Below are 19,218 nucleotides of genomic sequence, written 5' to 3' on the forward strand. Positions count from 1 at the left end.
CCCAACCAAGCTGATCTTAATGGTTCAAGAAACAGTGCTTAAGAATCACTGACTAGGATATATACCCTATTCTGGCATATTTCCAGGGGAAAAAAAGTCCACAGTTTTGCTTAGTAACATGTTTGGTGTGTAATAGACCTTATAGCTAAAGAGAAAAAATTCTTTATAATGCTGTAACTAAATTCTCATGACTGCAATTTCTTCCCTACTACCCCAGGTGGAAATGGGTAACAGCTGATCTTTTAATAACCCTTGAAGATTATTATTAAGTTACTCATCCACTTTCTCTTCTCTTAGCTAAATAGTTCCAATCTTTCTCAGACATCGTATCGGCCCTATTTCCCAAGTCCTCTTTTCTCTCAGAGTTGTCTAAGTTTTGAATTAAGACTAATAGCCTATGATTGTTCTGTATTAGATAAGATGTAATGAAGAGCATTTTAAAAATTTGGAGAAGTACCATACAAGTGGTAGGATTGGGTTTGAGAGTAATATTTTTATATGTCTTGTCTGCACACATCTCTATGGGTTTTATTTTTTAATATTTCTAAGCATATACAGAGGTAGTACAGTGCCAGGGACTTTATATAGCCAGGGCAGGGCACCAGGGCTTCCACTAACTGGGTATGTATCTTGGAACAAGTTATTTTCCTTTTTATATTGTTTATTTCCTTACAAAGTTAGAGCTCTATCTAAACTCTAGCAGTTATCATGAAGCCCCAATTGGGGCAGCAGAAGGAACTTTGAAACATAGAGAGTTCAGTCTATATCTAGACTTCAGGGTTAGACACAAAGGAACCTGATTTAATGGCAAGTGATAAAGAATTGGTCCATTTATATTCAGGTGAATGTTAGAAAGTTCGTAGCATAAAGATAAGCATTGCAGGATTACTCAGCAATGTTAAATGTCTGAGACACAACTAGAACAAGTCAGCAGGCAAATTCATGGCTCGTTGAGCCAACTTCAAATGGGAGTGTTCCTCTTTCATCAAACTAACCAGTGATTTTCTTGAAAGGCAGATGCTTTTCCGGCTCTGATAACTGCATCTGTCTACTTTGGACCTAATTTCTCAGCAGGATCTTCCTCATGATGTCCCAGCTGTGGTATCACTCCTGCTGTGGTATCTCTATTGCAGTTCAGCCAAAGCTATTCTATTGTAAACCATGATGGTTATACATGGGTTCACAGCAGTGCAATACCCATTGTCACAGAAGAATTTGGATTTAGGGTGGCAGCTGTAAGAGAAAGACTGATTCAGCATCCTCATCACCTACCACCCAGATCAGTTATTATTCAATAATAGCTATCATTTATTAAGCATTATTAAATAGCTCGTTGACCTAGGTGAAGATGATGTCAGTCTCTCTTTTAAATAACACAGTCTATTATCTCATGTAATCATCATTTAGCACTATGAGTTAGTGATTATCTCATCTTACTAATTAACAAACTGAGGTAGGAGGAGATGGAATCATTTGACTGAGATTCCATAGTCACCTGATACTCAGAATCAGACTACGGGACATCTGAACCAATGCTCTTGAACACCAGTCTTCATCAGTCTGGCCTGCTATAGCAAAGCACCATAGACTGGGTGGCTTACAAATAATAGAAATTTATTTCTCTCCGTTCTGGAGGCTGGAAGGTTAGATCATCTTGCCAACATGGTTGGGTTCTGGTGAGGGTCCTCTTCTGGGTTACACACTGCCATCTTTTCATTACACCCTTGCATGGAGAAAAGAGGATATAATTAGTCCATTACAAGCATGCTACACAAATTTAAGGTTGGAGATGGAACTAGGATCTGATAAAATAAATGATGACATTTTCATCCTGCCTAAGGAAACCTTCCAGTAACTTTATTAGTAGAGATTGAAGTCCTAACTTATTGGCCAAGCATCTAAGACTTTTCAATCTCTAGATCCAAATTTTTCTCACAGTCATATTTCTGACAGTACCCATCATCACATCCCATATTCAAAGACAAACAAAACAGTCTTCTGTTTGCTGCTCTGCTTCAAGCTCCTCAATCTCACAACCTTTGTTTTCTCTGCTCTCTCTGACTCCAATAGTCTTTACAAAATTATCATCGCCAAATACTAACCTTTCCTCAACAAACATTTCAACATTCCTGCTTCATTTCCTTATTTCTAATCTAAACAAGTAGATGGTATTTTTGAATTCCTATTTTTTTATTTCTAGCATTTTCTGTCTTACAATGTTATGCAATAATATCTTAACACTCTCAAAAATCAGTAATTGTGAGGGCATGTACAGGGTGCTAAAGACAATGTCACATACTTTCCTGACCTTCACATCAATCTTATGATGCTGGCATTATCATTTTCATTTTATGAGAAGGAATTAAGATTTGCATAAGGAACACAAGGTCATAACACCTGGGTTTACATCCATATATTTCTCAATGTGAAACTTGTCTTATCCATAACCACATTGTACTATCTTCTTATTGTTAATAAACTTATAAAAACAAAATCTGTATCTTGTTTATATTTGATTCCCTGAACATTGCCATGACAGTCACCATGCTTTTTTCTATTCCTTTGCAAATTGATTTAAATTAAATTCTGCCTTAGAGCATAAGCTTTCATGAAGCTGTACACTCACTCCAAACACAGCACAACCCTAGACTTTCTTCACCTTTGTTCATCATTGATGAATGTTTTGCTTGTTCTTTTAGTTACATTAAACTCTTTTATTCATTTTTACTTTACATGGCCCTCCATGTTCTTGTTTCTAAACTGACAATCCCTCATTTGAGCTGTCTGACAGCTTATACGCCCTGCCTGCCAGCATCAATATTTACTAATGGACCCTTTATCTTACAAAAGCTGTTTTCAATCAAGAAAGATAATGAAGAAATTACGTGACTCTAGACATGTAGCCAAGAGTAGCCATGGCCTGTGTCATTGAGCTTCTTTGCCATCTGTGCCCAAGCAACAGGGCAGGGAAAGGAAAGGATGGAGGAGCAGAGACAGCTCTCCAAGGAGAGAGGAGTGATGATTCAGAAGCAGGAAGGCAACAAGTTTTTGTAAGTCTGTTTCTATGGCCCAGACATTTTACATCATGTTCCTATTTAATTCTGAAAACAATGCTAAGAGGTTTTGGCTAGTCTTTTGAAGTTTTTCTAAAATGAAGAAAAACTGAGGATCAAAGACAAATGATTTGTTCAAAGGAACAGAAACAGAAGTGAGAGAAACTGTTTATTACATTAATTTAAGTCCCTGAAATTTGGAACTGACCAGAACGGATTTGAATCCAGGCATTATCCACAGAATTAGGTAACCTTAAACAAGGGTTGTGTGTGTGTGTGTGTGTGTGTGTGTGTGTGTGTGTGTTCATGTGCATATGTGTATGCATGCACATTTGGTAAATTTCTTTTTTTCTTTCCCAAGGGGGAAAAATTAAAGTTTTGTATTTTTTTTTCTACTTTTGTCTTAGGTGCAGCTGGCAATGTGCAGGTTTCTTATATGGGTAAATTGCATGTTGCTGACACTTGTTGAATATGAATAATCTCATCACCAAGGTAGTGAGCATAATACCTAATAGGTAGCCTTCTAAACCCCACCTGCCTCCTATCCTCCCACTTTGTTTATTGTTTCCATGTTTATGTCCATGTATATTTAATGTTTAGTTCCCATTTATAAGTGAGAACATGCAGTATTTGGTTTTCTGTTCCTGCATTAGTTTGTTAGTTTATTTAGGATAATGGCCTCCAGCTTTGCATTCATCTTGCTGTAAAGGACATGATTTCATTAATGTTTATGGCTGTGTAGTATTCCACAGGGTATATGTATCATTTCTTAATCAAATTCACCATTAATGGGAATCTTAGATGATCTGTGCTGTAATGAACATATGAGTACGTGTATCTTTTTGGTAGAATGATTTGTTTTCACCTGGGTATGTACTCAATAGTGAGATTACTGGGTCAGATGGTAGTTCTGTTTTAAATTCTCTTAGAAATCCCCACACTGCTTTTCATAGTGGTGGAACTAATTTATGTTCCACCAGCAGTGTATAAGGGTTTCCTTTTCTCTACTACCTCACCAGTATCTGTTGTAGTTTGACTTTCATAACAGCCATTCTGATTGGTCAGAGACAGTACGTTCCACCAGCAGTGTATAAGAGTTTCCTTTTCTCTACTAATCACCAGTATCTGTTGTAGTTTGACTTTCATAACAGCCATTCTGATTGGTCAGAGACAGTACGTTCCACCAGCAGTGTATAAGGGTTTCCTTTTCTCTACTACCTCACCAGTATCTGTTGTAGTTTGACTTTCATAACAGCCATTCTGATTGGTAAGAGACAGTGCGATATTGTGGTTCTGATTTGCATTTCTTTAATGATTAGTGAGTGTGAACAATTGTCCATGTATTTGTTGACCCAAAATATGCCTTTTTTTGAGAGATATCTGTTTGTGTCCTTTGCCCAGTTATTAATGGGGTTATTTGCTTCTGCTTGCTGATTTGTTTAAGTTCCTTATTCTGACCATTAGATCTCTGTCAGATGCATAGTTTATAAACATTTCCTGTCGGTTGACTCGTTACTCTGCTGATAGTTTATTTTGCTGTGCAGAAGCTCCTTAGTTTAGTTTGGCACCACTTGTCAATTTTTGTTTTTGTTTCAGTTGCTATTGGGGGCTTAGTCAGAAATTCTTTGTCAAGGCTCATGTCCAGAATGGTATTTACTAGGTTTTATTTTTCTAGAGTTTGTATCGTTTTGGGCTTTACATTTAAGTATGTAATCTATCTTGAGTTAATTTCTCTATCTAGTGAAAGGAAGGGGTCTAGTTTCAGTCTCCTGTATATGGCTAGCCAATTATCCCAGCACCATCTATTGAAGAGGGAGTCCTTTCCTCACTGTTATTGTTGATCTTGTCAAAGATCAGGTGGTTGTAGATGTGTGACTTTATTTCTGGGTTCTTTGTCCTGTTCAGTTTGTTGATGCATTTGTTCTTGAACCAGCACCATTCTGTTTCAGTTACTGCAACCTTGTAGTATAGTTTTAAGTCAAGTAGTGTGATACTTTCTGCCTTGTTCTTTTTGCTTAGGACTTCTTTGGTGAATCAGGGTTTTTTAGTTCTGCATGAATTTTAGAATAGCATTTCTAATTCTCTGTGAAATATCACTGGTAGTTTGATAGAAATTGCATTGAATCCATAAATAGCTTTGGACTGTATGGCCATTTTAGCAATATTGACTCTTCCTATAAATGAGCATGAAATGGTTTTTCTTTTGTTGGTGTCATCTTTGATTTCTTTCAGCAGATTTTTTCTAATTCTTGTTGTAGAAATCTTTCATCTCCATTGTTCATTGTATTTTTAGGTATTTTATTCTCTTTTTTGGCCATGATAAATGGGATTGTTTTTCTTGACTTGGCTCTGAGCTTGGATCATACTGCTGTATAGAAATGCTGTGGATTTTTGTAGACAGATGTTGTGTCACGAAAGTACTGAAGTCATTTATTAGTTCTAGAAGTCTTCTGGTAGTCTATGGGGTTTTCTTGGTATACTATCATATTTTCTACAAAGAGATATTTTGACTTCCTCTCTTTCTGTTTAGATGCCTTGCATTCTTTCTCTTGCCTGATTGCTCTGGCTAAGATTTCCACTACTATGTTGAATAAGAGTGGTGAGGGTGAACATCTTTGTCTCATTTGGATTCTCAAGAGGAATGCTTTCAGCTTTTGCCCATTTGGTATGAAGTTAGCTATTGGTTTGTCATAGATGGCTTTTATTATTTTGAGGTATGTTTCTTCAATTCGTAATTTGTTGATAGTTTTCAAGATGAAGGAGTATTAAATTTTATTAAAAGATTTTTCTGTATTTATTGTGATGATTGCATGATTTTGGTTGTTAATTCTATTTATGTGGTGGATCACATAACCAATCCTGCATCCCAAGCATAAAGACTGCTTAACTGTGGTAAATTAACTTGTTGATGTGCTGCTAGATTTGATTTGCTAGTATTTTGCTGAAAATTTTGCAACTGTGTTCACCACAGATATCAGGATAAAGTTTTCATGTTTTACTGTTTCTTTGTAAGGATTTGATATCAGAATAACGATAGCTACATAGAATGAGTTAGGGAGGATTCACATCTTCTTAAATTTTGAATAATTTCAGTAGAATTTGTACTGGGTCTTCTTTGTATTTCTGGTTTAATTCATCTGTGAAGCCATCTCTTCCAGTACTTTTGTTGGTAGGATTTTTATTACTGATTCAATTTTGGAACTTGTTATTTGTCTATACAGGATTTTAATTTCTTCCTGGTTTTATCTTGGAAGGTTGTATGTTTCCAGGATTTCTTCCATTTCTTCTACATTTTCTAGTTTTTGTGCATAGAGTGTTTGTTAGTCTCTGAGAATTTTTTTTTTGTATTTTTGTGTGGTTGGTGGTAATGTTCTCTTTGTCATTTCTGATTGTATTTATTTGAATCTTTTCTTTTAATTTCTTTATTAATCTAGCTAGTCCATCAATCTTGTTCAGTCTTTCAAAGAATCTAGTTTTGATTTCAATAATCTTTTGTATAGATTTTCTTCTCCTAGCTTTGAGGCTGGTTTGCTTCTGTTTTTCTAGCCCCTCTAGGTGGCAGAGTAAGTAGTTATTTTGAGATTTGTCTAACTTCTTGATGTAGGGATTTAGTGCTATGAATTTTCCTCTTAATATTGTTTTAGCTGTGTTGCCAAATTTGGGTATGTTGTCACTCTGTTTTCCTTCATTTCAAAGAATTTTTTTAAAAAGTTTGCCTTATTTACCCAAGAGTAATTCAGGAGGAAGTTATTTAATTTCTATAAATTATTGTATTGTATTCATAGATCTTCTTGGTATTGATCTATATTTTTGTTGCTCTGTGGTCCAAGAGTGGGTATGATATTTTAGTTTGTTGAGACTTGCTTTATAACTCATCTGTGATCAGTCTTAGAGTACGTATGTGTCATGTGCAGATGAGAAGAATGTATATTCTGTTGTTGTCAAGTGGAGTATTCTGTAGCTGCATATTAGATCTAATTGGTCAAGTATCTAGTTTAAGTCCAGAATATCCTTGTGAGTTTTCTGCCTTGATAATCTAGCTAATGCTGCCAGTGGGATGTTGAAGTCCCCAGTGTTATTGTGTGATTGTCTAAGTTTCATTATAGATGTCTAAGAATTGTTTAATGAATCTTAGTGCACTAATGTTGGTTGCATATATCTTTAGGATAGTTCAGTCTTCTTGTTGAATTGAGCCCTTTATCATTATGAAATGCCTTTCTTTGTCCTTTTTGATCATTGTTGTTTTAAAGTCTGTTTCATCTGATATGAAAATAGCAACTCCTGATCTATTTTGTTTTCCATTTACCTGATAGATTTGTCTTCATCCTTTTACTTTCAGCCTATGGGTGTTGTCACTTGTGAGATGAATCTCACGAAGACAGTAGACAGTTGGGTCTTGTTTCTTTATTCAATTTGTCACTATATGCCATTTAAGTGGGGTCATTTAGCCCGATTACATTCAGTGTCAATATTGATATGTAAAGATTTGATTCTGTCATTATGCTGTTAGCTGGTTATTATGTAGACATGATTGTATGGCTCCTTTATCACATCAATGGGCCTCGTGCTTCCATGTGTTTTTGCAAAGGGAAGTATCATTCTTTCATTACCATGTTTAGCATTTTCTTTAAGACTTCTGGTAAGGTAAGTCTAGTGGTAAATTATCCCCTAAGCATCTGCTTACCTGAAATTAATTTCATTTCTTCTTCACTTATGAAAATTAGTTTGAAGGCATATGAAATTTTGGTTGGAATTTATTTTCCATAAGGATGTTAAAAATAGGCCCCCGATTTCTTCTGGTTTATAAGGCTTCTGCTGTCAGGTACACCATTAGTGTAATGGGGTTCCCTTTATAAGTGATCTGCTTCTTCTCTCTAGCTGTCTTTACAATGTTTTTCCTTTGCTTTGACCTTGAAGGATCTGATGACTATGTATCTTGGAGATGGTCGTCTTGCATAGTATCTCACAAGGGTGTTCTGAATTTACTAAGTTTGTTTGTTGACCTCTCTAAGGGATTGGGAAATTTTTCATGGGTGTACCTTCAAATATGTTTTATAGGTTGCTTGCTCTCTTTCCTTTTCTTTTAGGAATGTCAGTAAGTTATTGGTTTGGTCTCTACACAATGCCAAATTTTTCAGAGATGTTATTCTTGTTTTAAATTATTTTTTATTTTATTTTTATCTACCTGTGTTGTTTTGAAGGAGCAGCTTACCACTTCTGAGAGTTTTTCCCCAGTTTGGTCTATTTTTTTGATAATGTTTCCTGTAGTAAATTTTTTATTTCCAAAAATTTAGTTTTGTCCTTCTTAAAATGGTTATGTCATTATTCAACTTTTGGATCATTTCACTGATCCTTTGAATTAGGTTTCAATCTTCTCTTATATCTTAACGAGCTCCACTGCCATGTAGATTCTTAAATCTATATCTGGCATTGCAATCATTTCAATCCTCTTGAGAACCATTGCTAGAGAGCTAGTGTGATCATTTGCATGTAAGAAGACACTGGCATCTACAGCTGTCAAAGTTCTTGTGCTGGTTCTTTTTCATCTGTGAGGGCTGATGTTTCTTTATCCTTTGAAGTTGCTGTTATTCCAATGGGACTTTTTGGTTTTCTGTTTTTATGATCTTTATTGCCCTTGAGTTTTCTTTCTTTCTTTTCTTTTTGAGACAGGGTCTTACTCTGACACCCAGGCTGGAGTATAGTGGCATGATCATGGTTCATTGAAGCCTTGCTCTCCTGAGCTCAAGCAATCCTTTCACTTCAGCCTCCCAAGTGGCTGGGACTACAGGTGTGTGCCACCATGCCTGGCTAATTTTTTAAATTTTTTTGTAGAGATGGGATCTTACTATGTTGCCCAGGCTCATCTCAAACTCCTGCTCAAGTGATTTTTCCACTTCAGCCTCCCAAAGTGCTGTGATTACATGTGTGAGCAATCATGCCCAGTCTTGAGAGTTTGACAGTGGTGGAAATTTGATATAGTTAAATGACTTTGTTTCTGGATGTTTTCAGGGGAGCCCAGGCTCAGCTCTGCAGTCCCAGGTTGCATGCCATGACTCTGGGTGGCTGGAACCAGATCTGTAGCTTTGTCTTTTAGCCCATCAAGGCTGAGTACTATCTAAGCTTGAGGGGCTAGGATGCTCCCAGACTGTTGGCAACAGCACTCTCTAGAGGAGAGTTGGGGGTCATGAGCATAAGTGTTCCAGCAGGGGTGGTAGGGGCACCATAGATGCAAAGTATGGCAGTGATGGCAGGGGCAGTGGGGGCAGGAAGCACTCCAGCAGGGGCAGAAGGCATGCTACAGGCAGGAAGTGCTTAATGTGACCATCAGGGGTGCCAAGGCAAATGTACTCCAAGGGCATAGTGATAGGGTTGCTGGAGAACACATTCAGGTAGGAGGCGGTCAACAAAAGTGATCTGGCTGGGCAGCAGGGGGGCCTGGGCAAAAATGCTATGGTGGTGGACACTGGCAAAAGTGCTCTGGTGGGGTAGTTAAGGCTGTGCTGCATGCAGACCTGGCTAGGCAGGGGCTGGCTGACAGTGGGGTTCACAGATCAGATTCGTTGTGGTCCTGCAGGAAAGACAGCCCTGCTCCCTCCAGGTCTAGTAACTTACATAGCTCAGAGTCCTTATGAGCTATTCAGAGCCTGGAACATGTTCCACATTCAGCAACCCCATGAAGGATTCCCAACTTCCTCTCCCTTTCGTCCTGGTGTCTGGGTTGTCTCTCTAACCTCTTTTAGTTCATTCTTTCAGGTGATCTGTTCCAAGTATGCTGGTTCCGAGTATTACTGGATATTTTGGCCTGTTCTGGTGAGAGCATTCTCCCTAGCAGCACCCAGTTAGCCATCTTGTCTTGGATACCCAGTCCAAATTTTCAGTATTAATTTCCAAGCATATAAAATGAGAATAATAGATCAACTCTGATTGTTTACTATGATAATTAAATGAGATAATGGATATAAAGTTTTGCCCAGTTTCAGACACAAAAAATTCTACAAATATAATAAGCTTTCATATTTTTATTCTTATTAGTACTAAAATGAAATGATGTCTCCAACATTTAAAGCCCATTCCCTTTGAATTCTATGTTATTTTTATGCTATCACGAAGCCTGGATAAGTCAGTAAATAAAAGGAATAAGAAAGAAAGGGCAAGAATAATGTATTAAAAAGTTCTCTTCATCCTTAAAACAGGCTTCATTATGTTGATTGGACTATAGGAAGAGCCCTCTCTAGCCAAGATTAGTACTTTCAAAATTTCAGAACTTACCAAGCTTAGTTATACTCCAGCTTTCTGAGTGGTATAATGGTACCTTATTGCCATACTCAGGTTGATTCCTTTATATTCATATTATAGTTTTAGAGTACAGTGGCTCACGCCTGTAATCCCAGCACTTTGGGAGGCCGAGGCGGGTGGATCACGAGGTCAAGAGATCGAGACCATCCTGGTCAACATGGTGAAACCCCATCTCTACTAAAAATACAAAAAATTAGCTGGGCATGGTGGCGTGTGTCTGTAATCCCAGCTACTCGGGAGGCTGAGGCAGGAGAATTGCCTGAACCCAGGAGGCAGAGGTTGCGGTGAGCCGAGATTGTGCCACGGCACTCCAGCCTGGGTAATGAGAGCGAAACTCCATCTCAAAAAAAAAAAAAATAAATAAAATAAAATAAAAATAAAATATAGTTTTAGAGTAAAATTTGCTCTTTATCAACACATACAGTATATTTATTGTGTTGATAAAGTCTCAGAATACAATGTATTTGAAGCAGAATACAACATATTTAAGTGAGAAATATGTTCATCCTTTATTCATGCTACTCTAAAATCATGGATTCCTCAGTTTTTATAGTTCCCATAGAAAAAAATGTTTATAACTTTAATCCTTTGAAGGCAAAAGAATGTTAAGAACTTAAAAAATATATAATCCTGAAAGCCTGGACATCTGTATTCTACTTTGCACTCAACCTTGTACTGTGCAACCTTGCTCAATCTGTCTGTTGGTATTTCCAAAACTTTGGAAATGAGGAAAATAAGCTTTTATTTTTTATATTCCCCTATGATAATATGTCTAGTACAGTACTATTCACATATTTGATGAATAGATGTTCTCTTTCATTTCTGCTTGTTTGTAAACATGACCTTGTCTATTAGTCAAACAATGGTCTTAGTCTATAAAAGGTGGATATATGATCAGAATTTAATTACTAGGCATGTTATTGTCATTGATTCCTGGAAAATTTGATAATAGCTTCAAATCCTCACTTTTTACAGAAATGCACATGAACACATGCTCACACTATCAGGCCTGAAATTCAGTAGAACTGTGTACTCACTACAACCCACCCATGAATGGGTCCATACCACTAAGATTCAGTTTCCCTCTACTTTTCCAGTCCAGATACCCACCACAAGCCTAATATGGTAGTTTTTCAACAGCCAGTTCACCAGCCTCTTTATCTGACATCAGCTTTGTAAAGAGCTGGAACTTTATAAGTATTTGAAAAGAGCTGGCATGATTTGGCTGAGAAGCCAGAAGAAAGAAATGAAGTAGAAAATCCTGATTGCTGCAGGCATGAGAGGTGGCAGCGTAGTGTAAAGCTTTCTGCACCACTCTGTCTAATGGCAGAGTTCTACCCCCTCTCTAGAGACAAACTGGAACAGGTTCTTTCTGCAGCAGCCAAGGGTGCTATTTTCTGTCCTTTCACTGGCAAGGCAATTTCCATTGAAACCCTCCCCTGCCCAGTGCCATGTACTATCCCAGAACAGAAAGACTCTGAACGTGGCCTCCAGCCCTTTCTCTATGTTGAATTTTGGGATCTTCATGACTTCCCAAATGAGATGGTTTTACAAATGAGATGGTATCTGTGAATTGTCAGAGTGGCTGGCACAGAGTTGATGATAAAAACAACACACACACACACACACACACACACACGTTAACAAAAACCCACTATTTTTCTTCTGAGTATTTTTTTCTGATGATCTCCTTAAAACATTTCCCACCTTTCTGTGTATCCCCTCATAACTCTTCATCAGATTTAATGACCCTTATTTCTTTACACAGATGCCTTTCTGTATTCTAACAGTATATACCAAGCATGATGCAAAAGGTCTGAGGAATAGTTACTACAAAATGAAGGCTGAATGACTAAAGCAATGAATGACACTACACATATAAATAGATATGTAATAATGCATGCACATATGCCTGATACTTAGGTTATAGAAAACTCCTGGTGAATGTCCCTTCCTCAGAAATGCCTACCTTGACCACATATTGTATCATTTACAGAAAGTAACGATTATATTTTTGTGTTTAATTTTTTTCTTTCTTATAAAGGCAAAAGACAGTAATATCTCGTCTTTTTGTTGTTGTTTTTGTTCAGTTAGGAAGAAGGTTTACTCCTGGAACAAACACTGTACCTGGGTCAAATATTGGTCCTCAATGTATGTGAGTAGAACAAATGAGTCACTCCCTTCTCCCTCCTACCTCCCATCTTTCCTTATTCTCCCCTTCATCTTTCTTTGTACGTTTTTATTCTACTTTCCCTGATTCTCACATTTATTCACCTCTTCTCTTTCTTTTTCACTCATATAAAATGTTTATATATGATCTTCCATCTTTCTTGCAAAATACAAACACATTGGACTTGATGAAAATGATAAAGAATGTGATGATGATATTAACAGTAATAATCTATTTAGGTGTGCAATATGCCAGACGTGATTCTAAGCATTTTACCTAAATTAACTCACTTAACAGTCTTAGAAATTCTATGAATCAGCTGCCACTCTAGCCCCCAGTATACAGAGGAGGAAACTGAGGCTTAGGGAAGTTAACGAGCTATGTTTTGGAACTAAGAAGTGTCAGAGATGGCTACAAACCAGGGGGTTTAGCTTCAGAGTGTAAGGTCTTTAACCATTTAGATACGTTACCTCCCTAAGCCTCAATGGCCTCAAATAAAGCATTTTAGGAATCTTTGGAGAGTTTTGGATTTTAAGATAAAATAAGATAGCTTTTAAATTTTCTTTGATACTCTTTCACCAATTTCTTAGAAAATTCACTTCACATTATCATTCTGAAAATAGATCTGACTGGATTGAAACTCTGAACCACTCTGGCCTCCCCTGCTGTCAGCAGCAGCCTGACAGGCACCAGAGTTCTTGATCTAGAGAATTATGGGAGAATCTTGAACCTGTCAGGATGCTTGACCAGGTCCTTGTCCAGTGGGTGAATGACAGCAGCATTTCTGTCTCTACTTGATGTGCCCTCTGGGAGTAGCCAAATCTCAGAGCTCTGTGCAGGATAGCTGCAACTAAAGTCCCCAGTAAAATGCTGTGTTGTAAAGGAAAGTGGGCATAAGGTCAGAATGAAAGCACTGGCTGGGAGTCAGCATACCTGAGCTACAATCTTTCCTCAAGATCCCCAGTTGTGTGATATGGGGCAAGCCACTTAACATTTTCAGACCTCCATTTCTCTAGCTATTATATAAGGAATTTGGCTAGTACATCTTTCAAGGTCCTATTATCTCTGAAACTCATTTAAAACAACATACAAAAGAAGAAAAGGAAAATAATGAATTGTCAGTTCAGGCAATTTGACTCCACGGCTTCAACTCTGAAATTTAAATCAGAGCCCATATGAAACTACCTTCTTCTCTCCAAAGGACATCCCTACTGAGCATTAGAATAAAAAAAAAAAAAAGAGTAATAAGTGACAGCTTATGAAGAGCAGTAAAACAAATGAAAATCAGCTGTGAAGGTGAGTCAGGTGCTGGGAGGTGGTAGAGATCTGTAGGAAGAGAGCGTTAAAGTAAGAACAATGAAGAAGAAAAATGGGCCTGATGTGATCTGAGAGATGGAGTCAGAGACTTTAGGTAGGAGAAGGTAGTGGCTGAAGCAGAACTTACCAGAGTCTGAGGTTGCATGTGTTGTTAAATTTGGCTTTTAGTAATAGTCTTCTCAAAGTGACTCAAACAACAAAGAGGACTTATTTATGACCACATAAAGTGGATATCAAAAGCAGGATGGTCTTCAATGTGTTTCACTTTGTAGCTCAGGGGTCTCTCTAAGCAAGTAGCTTTCTTCTATCTCTCTACTCCGCCTTCATTTATGCCAATTTCAAAATTATTATAAGGCTGGCTTCAATCCTGGGTCAGGTTTATTAAGCAGCTTCTTGTACCACAATTTCCCAGTAGCTACTATTGGGTTGATTTTGGATAGCTTACCCGGAAGGGCAAGCAACTATTTCTACAAAGCCCCTAGAAAATCTTCTCTCGTGATTCATTGATTCAACTTTAATCACATATCATTTTTATATCAATGTTACTGACGATGGACCTGAGGTCTTCTGACTGGCTTAAGCCTCTGTTACCCAAATTAGTCACCATAACAATGGGGTGGGGGTTCCTTATCAGATTAGGTAAACTTTAAATAGTACAAGAAAAGCTGGGGCACTTAATCTCCTTTAAACCCATGACTGTTTCACAATGAAAAAGGAGAAACATGTATATTGGGAGACAGCAACCATGGCCATGGCCATATAACGAAAAGACAAAACAAAGCAAGAGCAAATACAAGAAAGCACAATGCAGTTTACCCTGAGAACGAGCTCCGATTGATTGGAGTACAATAGACACTGAAAAAGGTAGCCTGAATGACATGTGTTTGCAACTCTGAACTTCGCAGAAACGTACATTAAAAGAAGAAACATATGCCTGATTTATGAAGTCCAGTTATTTAGAATCCAGAAGAGACAAGGCATTGCTAGGTAACCTTTGGACTGCATTTGGTCCTGTATCTGCACCATAACACCCTGTGCTACTAAAAGTTGGGTTTACTTAATAGGCTTTTCAAATTCTGCAATTTTTGCCTATACACTCGGCAGAATAAATAAAAAAATTAAGACAAAATTAACATGACAAATGAAATGAGATGGAACTGAATTTGATGCGTAAAGTCTTTATTACATCTAGAGTGGAACAAAAGGAGCAAACTACATAAAAGAGAGTCTATGACCCATGATCATCTTGAACCTCTCTCCTGATCATTAGTACATGGGCATCAGATAATAGATGGAGATATTGCTTATCCAATTTTCTAGGCTTAGACCTAGCCTCACTAGTAGGGTGACAGAATTGACAGAAGGGACAGTCAGAAGTTGGTAAATCACTGTGTTCAAATGTTGAATTCAATAAGTATGTGTTTAGCATTACCCAAGTACATGCTTTTCTATAAGAAAATCTAGTAAATGTAGATGTATGTTCTATTTACAATAAATTTGCAGTCTATCTAAAATGTGGGTAGAGGTTAATGAAGGATCAACCAGGAAAATAAAACTATTCTGAGAGGAAACATAGTACAGGGAATTTATGACACAAGTGATGGAAGAGATAAGAAGACAATGAGCTCGGGGAGCCATCCCAAGATTATCAAAAACTGAACTATACAACCATCCCTAAGCTTTAAAGAGAAAGGAGAAAAAGTGATATTGCTGAATTCTGAGACAAGGTCACATAGAACCACAGGAAATTTGTCCAATGGATTAAACAGAGAAACAAAGGAGAACTGGCCATGAGTATAGACATCACCTAAGGTGGAGGTGGAGGTGGGGGTTGAAGGAGAATACTCTGGATTCTCCCCTCCTCTCACCCTCCAATACCATTTCAGCACTCCTGTTGTTTGAATATCTATATATTACTTCATGTGAGATTCTGGACCATGCAGTATACAGAGCTATATTCCACAGAACAGAGACATGAAAGAACAAAGACTTAAGCTTATGAAAACCAAGCAGAACTGACACAGAAATTGTCACAAGAGCAATAATTTGTTACTTACTATGTGCTAAATATTTTGAATTCTTTTTTCTTTCCTTTTTTAAATTATACTTTAAGTTTTGGGGTACATGTGCAGAACATGCAGGTTTGTTACACAGGTATGCATGTACCATGATGGTTTGCTGCATCCATTGCCCCATCATCTAGATTAGGTATTTCTCCTAATGCTGTCCCTCCCCTATCTTATCCTCACAACAGACTCCCGAGGTAAGTTCTATTATCATTCTTATTTCTTTCAATGAGGAAACTTGCTTGGAACAGTTAAAGAAAAAAGAAAACAAAAGAACTTCCTCAAATTATATGGCTTATGAGAGGCTGAGCCAAGATTAAAACCCAGGTTTTTCACCCTAAGTTGATGACACAGACTACCATACCAGGCAGGCTATTAGATGTGTCATAACGTGCCCAAGTCTTCAAGTAGATGGCAAGAGTTTTCACTGGGTATATCTAAGAAGCAGTCATGGAGGCTAGGGCATTGGAGTTATTTCTTCAAAAATGAGAGCACAGAAATGACTTGGACAAAAAAATGTATGGTGATGATTGGGGAAGCAGTGATGGAGGCACTAGCACAAATGGGAGAGATAGCATAGGCATGAACAATGTCCGGAAAGTTCAGGACATTTTAAAGAAGGGCGTGTGTGTGTGTGTGTGTGTGTGTGTGTGTGTGATCTAGTTTAAATGTTGTACAGAATAACATTCGAAATATAATTTAGAACCTGAGGTTAGAAGACCTCTGATTTAGACTAAGGATGCATTTTTTAAAAAAATAAAAACACGTATGTTTTATAATAATTTTTTAATGCTTGCATAATTTATAAAACTCTTCTAAATCCATTATTTTTCAGCCAGCCTTGATGTAACTCAAGAACATTTTTGCTGATTATAGGTGATGGCAGTGAGGCTCAAGAAAGGTAATCAACTTTCCAACTATTGCATAGTGATAGAGTTTGGATAATTTTCCCACCCAAATCTCATCTTGAAGTGTAATCCCTAATGTTAGAGGTGGGGCCTGGTAGAAGGTGTTTGGGTCATTGGGGTGGATCTCTTATGGTTTGGTGCTTGTGATAGTGCATGAGTTCTTGAAAGATCTGCTTGTTGTAAAGTGTGGCACTTTTTCTTTCTCTCTTACTCCTATTTTTTTTCCATGTGATGTGCTTACCTCTGCTTCACATTTCACCATGAGTAATACCCTGAGGCCTCCTAGGAAACCAAACAGATGTCTGTGCCATGCTTGTACAGCTTGCAGAGCTATGAGCCAATGAAATCTCTTTTCATTATAAATTAACCAGTCTCAAGCATTTCTCTGTTGTAATGCAAGAATAGCCTAACACAGAAAATTTGTACTGAGGAGTGGGGCAATGCTATAAAGATACCTGAAAATATGGAAACAATTTTGGAACTTGAAAATGGGAAGCTGGAAGAGTTTGGAAGGCTCAGAAGATAGGAAGATGAGGGAAAGGTTGAAACTTCTTAGAGACTGGTTAAATGGTTGTGACCAAAATAGTGATAGTGATATGGACAGTGAAGGCTGATGAACTCTCAAGCAGAAAGAAGAAAGGTACTGGAAACTGGAGTAAAGGTCATCCTTGTTATGCCTTAGCAAAGAGCTTGGCTGCATTCTGTTTATGCCCTAGGGAATCTGTGAAACTTTGAACTTGAGAGTGATGATTTGTGGTATCTTATGGAAGAAATTTCTAAGCAGCAAAGTGTTTAAGAAGTGGCAAGCCTGCTTCTAACAACCTACACTCAGCTGTGGATGCAAATAAATGACTTAAAGTTGGAAGGTATATTTAACGGGAAAGAAGAGTGTACAAGTTTGGAAAATTTGCATCCTGGCCATATGGCAGAGAAAGAAAAACTTCTTCAGGGGAGGAATTCTAGCAGGTTATGGAGCAACCATTTGCTACAAGATTTACATAATAAAAAAGGCTTGAAGGCGTTTCAAATATATCTGAGGCAGTTTCTTCCATCACAAGCCTTGAGGCCTAGGAGAACTAAGTGGATTTGTGGGCTAGGCCCAGAATAGTGCCATCCTGCCCAGCCTTGAGACTGCCCCCTGCATCCAGGCAGCTCTAGCTTCAGCTGTGGATCAGAGGGCTCCAGCACATTGAGGGCTATTGCTTTGGAAAAGACAAGTCACCCTAAGCCTTAGCAGCTTCCATGTGGTATTAAGTCTGCCAGCCCACAAAGTGCAAGAGTGAAAGGGGCTTCACAACCTCCACTTAGATATCTGAGGATGTATAAGAAACCCTGGGTACCCAAACTGAAGCCTGCTGCAAGTGCAGGCTTTCACTGTAAACCTCTATTAGGGCAGTATGGAGGAGAGATGTGAGTTTGGAACCCTGACACCGTCATCACTGGGGCACTGCCTAGTAATGCTGTGAGAAGGAGGCCACTGTCCTGCAGACCTCAAAATGGTAGATCCACTGGCATCTGGCAGTTTGCCCCTTGTGCTTGGAAAAAACTCTAGGCACCTGTGAGAGCAACTGCAAGTACTGAACCCTGCAAAACCACAGGGGTGGGGCTGCCCAAGGCCTTGAAAGCTCACCCTTTGTACCACTGTGCCCTAGATGTGGGACATGAAGTCAAAATAGATTACTTTTGAGCTTTCAGATTGAATGACTACCCTGGGTTTCAAATTTGCATGGGACCTACAGCCCCTTTCTTGTGGCCAATTTCTCCCTTTTGGCACAGGAATGCTTACTCAATGCATGTACTTCCATGCATTATGGAAATAACTAACTTATTTTTGATTTTACAAGTTCATAGGTAGAAGGAATTTATTTTGTCTCAGGTGAAACTTTGGACTTTTTTGAATTAATTCTTGAATGATTTAGGACTTTGGGGAACTTTGGGGAAGATAATATTATATTTTATAATGTGAAAAGGATGAGCTATGGGGGTCCAGGGTGTAATGATATAGTTTGAATATATCTCTTCCCCAAATCTCATGTTGAATTGTGATTCCCAGTGTTGGAGGTGGGATCTGGTGGGAGGTGTTTGAGTCATGGGGAAGGATCTCTTATGGTTTGGTGCTGTCCTCACCAAAGTGAGTGAGTTTTCACATGATCCAGTGATTTAAAAGTGTGTGTCGCCTTCCCCCAACCCCCTGCTCTGTCACATGAGATGCCTGCTCTTGCCTTACCTTCTTCCATGAGTAAAAGCTCCCTGAAGCCTCCCAAGAACCTGAGTATATACCTGTGCCATGCTTGCATACCCTGCAAAAGCATAAACGTCTTTTTTTTTTTTTTTTTTTTGAGACGGAGTTTCGCTCTTGTTACCCAGGCTGGAGTACAATGGCGCCATCTCGACTCACTGCAACCTCC

This window comes from Callithrix jacchus, chromosome 1, assembly GCF_049354715.1.
Source record: "Callithrix jacchus isolate 240 chromosome 1, calJac240_pri, whole genome shotgun sequence".
In the NCBI taxonomy this organism is placed as follows: Eukaryota; Metazoa; Chordata; class Mammalia; order Primates; family Cebidae; genus Callithrix; species Callithrix jacchus.